This window comes from Tachypleus tridentatus, chromosome 6, assembly GCF_004210375.1.
Source record: "Tachypleus tridentatus isolate NWPU-2018 chromosome 6, ASM421037v1, whole genome shotgun sequence".
In the NCBI taxonomy this organism is placed as follows: domain Eukaryota; kingdom Metazoa; phylum Arthropoda; class Merostomata; order Xiphosura; family Limulidae; genus Tachypleus; species Tachypleus tridentatus.
The window spans coordinates 156,759,760-156,768,895 of NC_134830.1; positions in this window are offsets into that span (position 1 = coordinate 156,759,760).

Sequence of the window (9,136 nt, forward strand, 5' to 3'; positions counted from 1 at the left end):
TTCGCTTGGAAGAGTCTATGAAAAGACGCCAGTCTGAAGGATTATGTGGCAAACCAAGGAAAGTGAACAAGCCAGGTACATTTGTGCAGTAGCACAGCCTTGAGACTTCGCTTGGAAGAGTCTATGAAAAGACGCCAGTCTGAAGGATTATGTGGCAAACCAAGGAAAGTGAACAAGCCAGGTACATTTGTGCAGTAGCACAGCCTTGAGACTTCGCTTGGAAGAGTCTATGAAAAGACGCCATTCTGAAGGATTATGTGGCAAACCAAGGAAAGTGAACAAGCCAGGTACATTTGTGCAGTAGCACAACTTGTTTTCCATGTTGAAAAATGAAGCAAGGTCTTTGTTCCGATTCCTGAAACTGGTGATCCTTACATCTTCCTGGACTAGGTTCCACTGTTTAAGCCGAGAAGCCAAGAGCTCTGACTGCTGTTTTGACAGATACAAATCACGAGCAAGGTCATTCAGGTCTTCTTGCGTGATCCAGTGTGGCTCGTTGCCACTTGTTCCTGAATAAGAAGAGTCAATATCTTCGGAAGAGATTGCCTTGGCAGAATCTTCCCTTGGAGGCATTTCTTCATCTGATGAGGAAAGATCCTTATTTACTGGAGGTGTTGGGATAGGAAGATCATCTGAATGGGGAACAGGTCTCATAGCAGATGGAAGGTTGGGATATTTGATCTTTTTTCTAGAAGATGCATTGAAACCAGTTATATTTGTTAGACAAAAATAACAATCATCTGCATGGCTTCGTGGCTCTCTCCAAACCATCGGGACTGCAAAGTTGAAAGCCGCTTTCTTGCCATTAAACCAAGCAGTTAGTCCATTGTAGCAGGGTTTACAACAAATGTGTGGAGCCCAAGATTTGTCCTGATCACCAATTTTACAGTCAAAATAATGAAAGTAGGCAGTTCTGAGGAGGGAAGTGATGGTTCGATGCTGTGCAACTGTCGTGAAGTCCCCACGCACGTAGAAGAAAGAATTGGCCTTCTTGAGGCATCCTCGGTGTTTTGACGAGCTTGAAGCCATTGGAGAATCTGAAAAAAAACAAATTAAAATTAATTCATGTGTAAGGCAATAATAATTATGTGCGTCGTTGGAAATTGTAGTACAAATATATATCCAAAAGATTGTGTAACACAATTGTCGAGGGACACCAACCTCCTGCGCTGACTGCCAGTGCACTACTGGCTGTTGATTGAGACGTGTTGGCTACGCTTAACTGCCAAAATCCGTCTTGATATATAGCTATATATATATATATATATAATGTAATGCTATCACTTACATTTATTATATTTATTACATTAATAACTAAAAAAGAAGACATAAGTCACACAATATTAGAAATTAACCCTGAATGCATATACGCCTTTATGTACAGTATGTGTACAAAATGTACAGTATGCATATCTAAAAAACTAGAGGTGATGAGTAAAAACGGATTTCAAATCTGAATTCAGCACCCCCAAATTAGGTTAAAACAGATATTTTTGTGCTTGCCTCATTTTCTGTGTAAACCAGTGTTATTCAACATTATTAGTTTGATATCTTGTTTAGAAACAACCGACATTTTAAGGGAAATTGTCGACATTATGACTGATAATAAGTGTAAATCTTATTCTCAATCACCTATATTAATCACTCAATTAATTATCAAATTCTGATCCCCATTGGTTGATAAGATCAGAAACTACTGAATATAACAAACTGCTTTACTTTTAACAGTTTTGATGAATCTTATTCAACTCGACAATAAATGTCATATTGTTTTCCTATATTACAATAAAACTGTAAAAATGCAGAAAACCTGGAAATATTAACATAAAGTAAAGCCAGTGAGTTCGTTCCTCCATACTGTTTCAAATAACTATTGAAAAGGAAACGACGAAAATAGATCAATAAAAATATTTCATGTTGCAACTGGAATTGACAAAAATGGAGAAATATGTAAACTTAAATGTAGTCTTTCTTAAATGATCTGAAACCATGATTTCATTTGATAAATGCAAGTTTCCTATCAAAAATTTTCTGGAATATAACGTCATATAGTTTTACTCAAGCAGTATATGCCTGTCGATTAATGAGATTTTAAATTAAAATTATGATGAAATCACATCTAATAATGGTTTCTGACTGTAGATGTAGTAAAGTATCCATTATGAACTTTATTAGACTGAGAACCGCTGCTTTCATTTGTTAAAATAAAACTAGGTTGTTCGATAACATAACATCAAATAAAAAAACTGTATTATGAAAGAGAGCTTTTGCTGTAGCTAATCTTACTTCATATTCCATAAAAGTACTTGGAGAATTGGTTAATTACTTATCAAAATTGATCTGTTAGTGTCACGTGATAGTGTGACCCAATAATATCATTGCATAAGGAGTTTTGAATTCTGTTCCAAAGATCTTTTGCAATATTACTTTGACCTAATAACTTGAATTCCATACAAGGTATTTTGCTTTTACAAATAGATTTTCAATAAGATACGGAGACTTCTAAATTAATATTCATTTTTTTTCTATCACGTAAAAATTGTTTACAAATCGGTAACAAAACAAACTCTTACTCAGTTCAATTTATTATTTCCTTTATCAAAATGAATAATTTTTCATTATTATGTTTTTGAAGAAAAATATAAACTGATGAAAGAGAATAACATTGATAACAAATGAATATATATCTTTCATCATCTAGAATTTTTTTTGGAAATACTCGTCTCTTATTTTCAAAACTACATGTTGTCGTCTTTCGTTTTTTAAATACATCAGCTTGGTATCTGTTGACTCTATGAAGCCATTGTTTCTTTATTCAGTGTTTATTACGTGCTTTGCCGGCCTGTTCAAACAAAAACATGAAAACTTTGTATGACTTGATTGTCAACTCTACGAGAATTTCGAAGGTACCGAATAACCAGTTGTACCAGATACATATGTTATAATTGTGTAGAACACCTTTCATGGAACAATTAATGTATAATTGCACTCATATCGTTCATAGACTTTGTTCTGAGCAGTGCTATTAGTTCATTTAGGAATATAATTGCAACAAACTAGTGAATGTTTATATGAAAGAAAACGTGAAACAAAATAATACTTCCTGACAACCTAGTAGTAGACAAGGCTACTAATAGAGAAACATTAATTTTTTAAACAAATATTTCAGAAGCCTTGTAATATTTTGCTTAATAATAAAAGTGTGATACAGGTTACAGTGAAGTATCAGTACACACGTGTATAAAACAATGATTTTATAAAACATGTTGAGAAAGTTTTCGCTGCTCGTTTAGCGTTTAGTTTAGTCTGTAATTAGTTGATGCTATCAGCTGGCTTATAGATCAAATATCGATAACAAGAATATAAGTACAGATAAAAGATAAATTTAAGGATCAAACACTTCACAACGTGGTAATATTTCTTCTAGAACATTTCTTCTTCGAATTGTCAACACTTGAAATATGTTCTACATAAACTAACCTAAGCAAGCATTTCAATATATGTATCGAAAAATGTTCCTGGAACAGGAGAAACACACAGAGAGACAGATTAACGAAAGTTTTCTTTTAAATATAAATTACACTTTATTTCTTACTTGATTCAGTTTATTCTTTTGTGTTTTCTATAACCACAAAATAATCAAACTAAATTTCAATGGAATTTTTTGTTTCAATATTCAGTTTACAGTAAGTTCAAGAATATATTTTTCTTGTACTATATAACCTTCTGGTGTTATTTGAATAAAGGTAAGATTTCAGAATATCATTTCTATCAGCGATAATCCGCATCCTAAAAAAACAGTGAAAAAAGAAAACGTATATGAACTTTCATTTCAAATAAATTAAAATCACAGAATTGTCAATGTTATTATAAGTAAGTTATTTTATTAACTTTAATGATTTTTAAAGGATAGGGGAAGTTTATTCGAATTGACGAGAAACCTAATTGAAGTAAAAAATTAATCTGAAACGTTTGGTATGGGTATTAATACATTTATTCAGATAAAGTTGGGAACAATGTTTCCACCTTCTTAGGTCAACTTCAGGTTAATAAGGAGCTGCAAACTTTGTCTTTGTTAATCTCAGGATGTTTGTGTTTTAAAAATACTACAAATTATTTTGTTACAGTTGTATTTGGTTTCATATGAACTATACAAATATATTTCTTTATATATATACGTAATTTTTCAATTTATATATGTTCAATTTACATAAAATGTTAATATAACAGACTTATATATAAATATCTTGTGTGAGATATAACGTATCACACAGGTTATTCAACTTATGAATCTCCAACTCTTTCTTCTCAGTTACATGTAAAGTAGAAGTTAAAATGTTCCAATCTTAACCTTTAATAAAACTGAAAATTTCCATTCTGTACAAATACAACAATTCTCTCTCATTTCCCAACGAGTTAGCAATGACTTAAGTGAATTTAATCACTAATATCTGGAGTCGGTTCTGTGCGATTACAAATTTCTCATAGCCCACTGTGTTGCTTTACTTTAAGATAACAACTTGACCTAAGGCCCTTATTTTTCTCATTTCAGAATAATAATTTTTAATGTGTAAACATATTAAGCTATTAGACATTACACATTACTTAGAAAACAAAACACTTTTCTTAACCTTCAGAGAGAAGCTTTTTTTTTAAATATTCAGAACTTTTAAAAACAATAAAGTTAATAACGCAGGTTCTTCCAAAAAATTAACCACTTACGACATTGTATGATAGTTATTAAAAGAGCATACTATGCATTCTTATATCATGTGAAACAATATTCACATTAATAAAAGAAATGTTGCATAAGTGAAGAATTTTGATACTTTTGGGCTACACTCTTACCAATGAGAATGCAAGCACGTTTGATGCGATAGGAATTTGAACACGCGATCTACAGACTCACAAGTCGAGTTTAATAGTAAGTAGTTAATGTGATTTTAAACGCTTCCGTATTTAAATTTTGATATACTCATTTATTTATATTAACTTCAACATCGAAATTAATGGAGCTCTTACCAATTATCATCCAGCAGTTTGATTTTATGCATTTTCATATTTACATAATATGGGGATATGAAGCAATCATACTGAAGGCCTTAGCTGTGAGTTACGAAACTCTCGTGTTATATGCTAAATTATGCGAAGGTCATGTTTCATAATTGGCTATTTCGTCAGGTATATTGCGAAACGAATTTGAATAACAAATGAACGCTATACATTTTATGGAAATGTTTTTAATTTCTTTTTTATATTAATATCCTTTCAATGTCCGAAATGATGACTAATAAACATTATGGTGTTTACATCTTTACTCCGTCGAAAAGTAAATTACATAATTATTTCTTTTTTCTTTCTTACAATCTAAATTATTTAGTGTAAAATATTTAATTTGTTTTATATTTTACATTTTATTATTATTCATTTGTTTTTCATACTTCTTTATATGCAAAAACGGCTCGTTTGGGTTGAGAAAATATTTTACATAGAAGGTCGAAACGTTGTTCGCTCTTCTATGTAAAATATTTTCTCAACCCAAACGAGCCGTTTTTGCATATAAATTTCTCAACAAGTGGGTTTCTCGACATCACTGATTTTCATACTTCTGTTGAGATTAGGATTGGTATGTTTATGTTATGTTTTGTGAAACTTTTACTCTGAGTTTATTTATGACTATATTATGTATAAAGTTCTCATATTACTTAAGTTATACGTTCCACGGTGGTTCCAATTATTATTTCTTATTTACTTAATATTCTATGTTTCACAGTAGAGAGAACTGAATATATGGAAGACTCAAACAGATAGCTTGATGTGGCTTTGCTATAATAAAAGCACACAAACAACTGAATATAAATAAATTTACCGATCGCTATTTTCTATTGACAGGTACTTATATCATTACAGATTCTTCCCAGTTAGTATAGAATGTAAGAGTAACCTATCATGTTCTCGTTAAATAAGTTCCTTTATCCATATTATATTTTCAATTAAAAGCTATTTAAGAATGTCTAAATAGTTTTGAAATCAATGCAAATGTTTGATGTAGTTTACTCTCAGATTTCCGAATCATTGGTATTTGCTTTGTGTGGTATGTTCCATTCTTTTTAAGGTTAGTTTCACTGACGTTTTTAATTATAATGTCTATAATATGTTTAATTTATAATGTCTATAAGTTATATTGCATAAAATGGCTTATTCAAATAGTATTCCGGAAACTATGTTTGCCTCATACAAGCCGGTCGGTAAAGGAACACGCATTCGGCAATAGATATTACACATATATAGTGTGGTTGTAATACTATTATGGTAAACTCTTCAACCTCTTGAAAATCTCTGGGAAACTAAACAGAAACGGTTAACAATGTAATAGGTCTAACACTAACGTCTCATGTTAAGTGTAAATGTATGTTATAATGTTTATTAGGTTTCATTTTGTTCTCTTTTTTTATGATTATTCTACATTATTAGCTTGATATCTTGTTTCGGCGTAACCTAGATCTTATGGGAAATTGTTTATATTTGGGCTGTTAAGAACTAGAAATCTTATTCTGTATTAGTTGTATTAATCCCTAGATTTATTATCTAATTCTGATCACCTTGGTTCATTAGATCAGAAGTTAGTGAATATAATAAAACCGTTTGTGCTTTTAAGAGTTTTGATGAATGTTATTAAAATGAACAATAAAATGTCATACTGTTTTCCTGTATCACAGCAAAACTGTAACCATGCAGGAAATATGGAAGTCTTAACGTAAAGTAAGGTCAATGTCCTTCTTCTTCCACACTGTTTTAGTTACTTATGAAAAGGAAATGATTAAAATAGGTCAAGAAAAATATTATATGTTGTGACTGGAACTGTCATAAATGGAGAAATATATAAATTTTTGTTTTATTTCTTTTAAATCTTCTGAAACCATTTTTTCATTTGATAAATGGAAGTTTCCTTTAAGAAAAAGTTATTGAATATAGCGCCATCTAGTTTTACTGAAACAGTATGAAAGGAAAGAAAAAGATTGTTTTGTGTATGTGCCTGTTGAGAAAAAATATTTTAATTTAAGATCATAATAACATCACATCTAATAATGATTTTGACTGTAGATGGTAGTAAAGATTAATAACAAAACTTAATTAATTATATGGTCACTGGTTTTATTTGTTAAAATGAAAATAGGTCGTTTGATGTCCCAGTATTTAGTAAAAAATTGTTTTATGAAAGAAAGCTTCTTCAGTTGCCAATCATACATCATATCTTATAAACGTATTTTGAGGATTGGCTATTTAAGTATTAAAATTAATCTGTTGATGTCACATGAGTGTTCGGCCCAATAATATCACTGCATATGCAGTTTTGAATACTGTTCATAAGATATTTTGCAATACTACATAAATCTGATTACTTTAGTTACATACAAGTTATTTTAGTTTCAAAAATAAATTTTCTATAATTCATATACGAAGACTTCAATAATACTATTCTTTTTTAATTGTAGAAATTGTTTACAAATTAGGGAGAAAACAAACTCTTAGTTAGATATATTTATTATTTCCCTCATCATAATGACATTTTTTATTATTATGTTCCTGAAGAAAAAAATATAAATAAACTGAAGAAAATAGAATAACATTGGTTAACAAGTGAATATATATTATGATTCATCCAGATGTTTTGTTGAAATATTCGTCTTTTCTTTTTAAAACACATATTGCAGTTTGTCTTTTATATATCAACTTATGTATCAGTCTGACTCTCTAAAGCTATTTTTCTTTATCAAGTGTTGATTACGTGCTTTGCCAGCTCGTTCACACAAAAACATGAAAACTTTGTATAACGTGATAGTCAACTTGACGGAATTTGCAAAAGTACCGAATAAGCTGTGGGACATATGTTGTAATTGGAAAGAACACCTTTTGGATTTCTTTTGGAACCAATGTACAATTCACTCATTGTGTTCACAGACTGTGTTTCTTGCACTGGTGTTAATTCATTTAGCAATATTATTGGAATAAACTAGTGAACATTTATATAAAATAAAATGCAAAAAGAAAAAAAATTATACTTCCTGACAACCTAGAAGTAGGCAAGGCTACTAATAGAGAAACATTAGCTGCTGTGGTAGAGCATAATATAATGAATAGTAAACACCAGACACAAAATAGTAAAATAATTTTTGGATACATTTCTTAGGAAATATGAAAGAAAAAATTATGAAAGCCTCATAACATTCCAGAAAAATAAAGAGATATATTTGCAGGAGAAATGAACCTGGTCGTACAAAATACGTTAAATACATAATAGGGTTAAATGACAATAAACCTATAGCACACAGACCTCATAGAGTGTCAGAGAAACACAAGTTTGAGTAAAAACAGTGTGTAAAAGATGTGATTGATGGTATGAGTCTGCATCCTGGGTTGTATTTGTTACTTGAACAAGAAGTAATAGAGGATGGTGTGAGTCTGCATCCTGGGTTGTATTTGTTACTTGAACAAGAAGTAATAGAGGATGGTATGAGTCTGCATCCTGGGTTGTATTTGTTACTTGAACAAGAAGTAGCAGAGGATGGTATGAGTCTGCATCCTGGGTTGTATTTGTTACTTGAACTAGAAGTAACAGAGGATGGTATGAGTCTACATCCTGGGTTGTATTTGTTCCTCAGAAGGATGGAAAATTAAGGTTTTGGGTAGAATTTGAAAAAGTGATTGTTGTAACAGTTGAAGACATTTATCTGTTACGTAATGCACAGGAAACTTTAGAAAGCTTGAATAATAGAGAACACTTTTCTTCTGTTCATTTCAAAGTGGATAATGGTGTACATAAAAGAGAAAGAGATGGGTAGAACTGCTTTTGTGTTACTTTAAGAAAAATATTAGTTCAACAGAATGTACTTTTTTATGTAATGCTGCTTCAACATGCAATAGATTAATGAATGTTGTATTATCAGATCTACAACATTCAGGATGTTTCTGTGACTTAGATGACGTTATAGTGTTCGCTGCAGTTTTGGAAGAACACTTAGAAATATTAAACTTGTATTTGATAGATTACGAGAAGGAACTTCAAATATTAAATATTAAACAAAAGAAAAATGTTGAGGTCGAATCTTATTACTCAAATAAAGTAGATTTATCT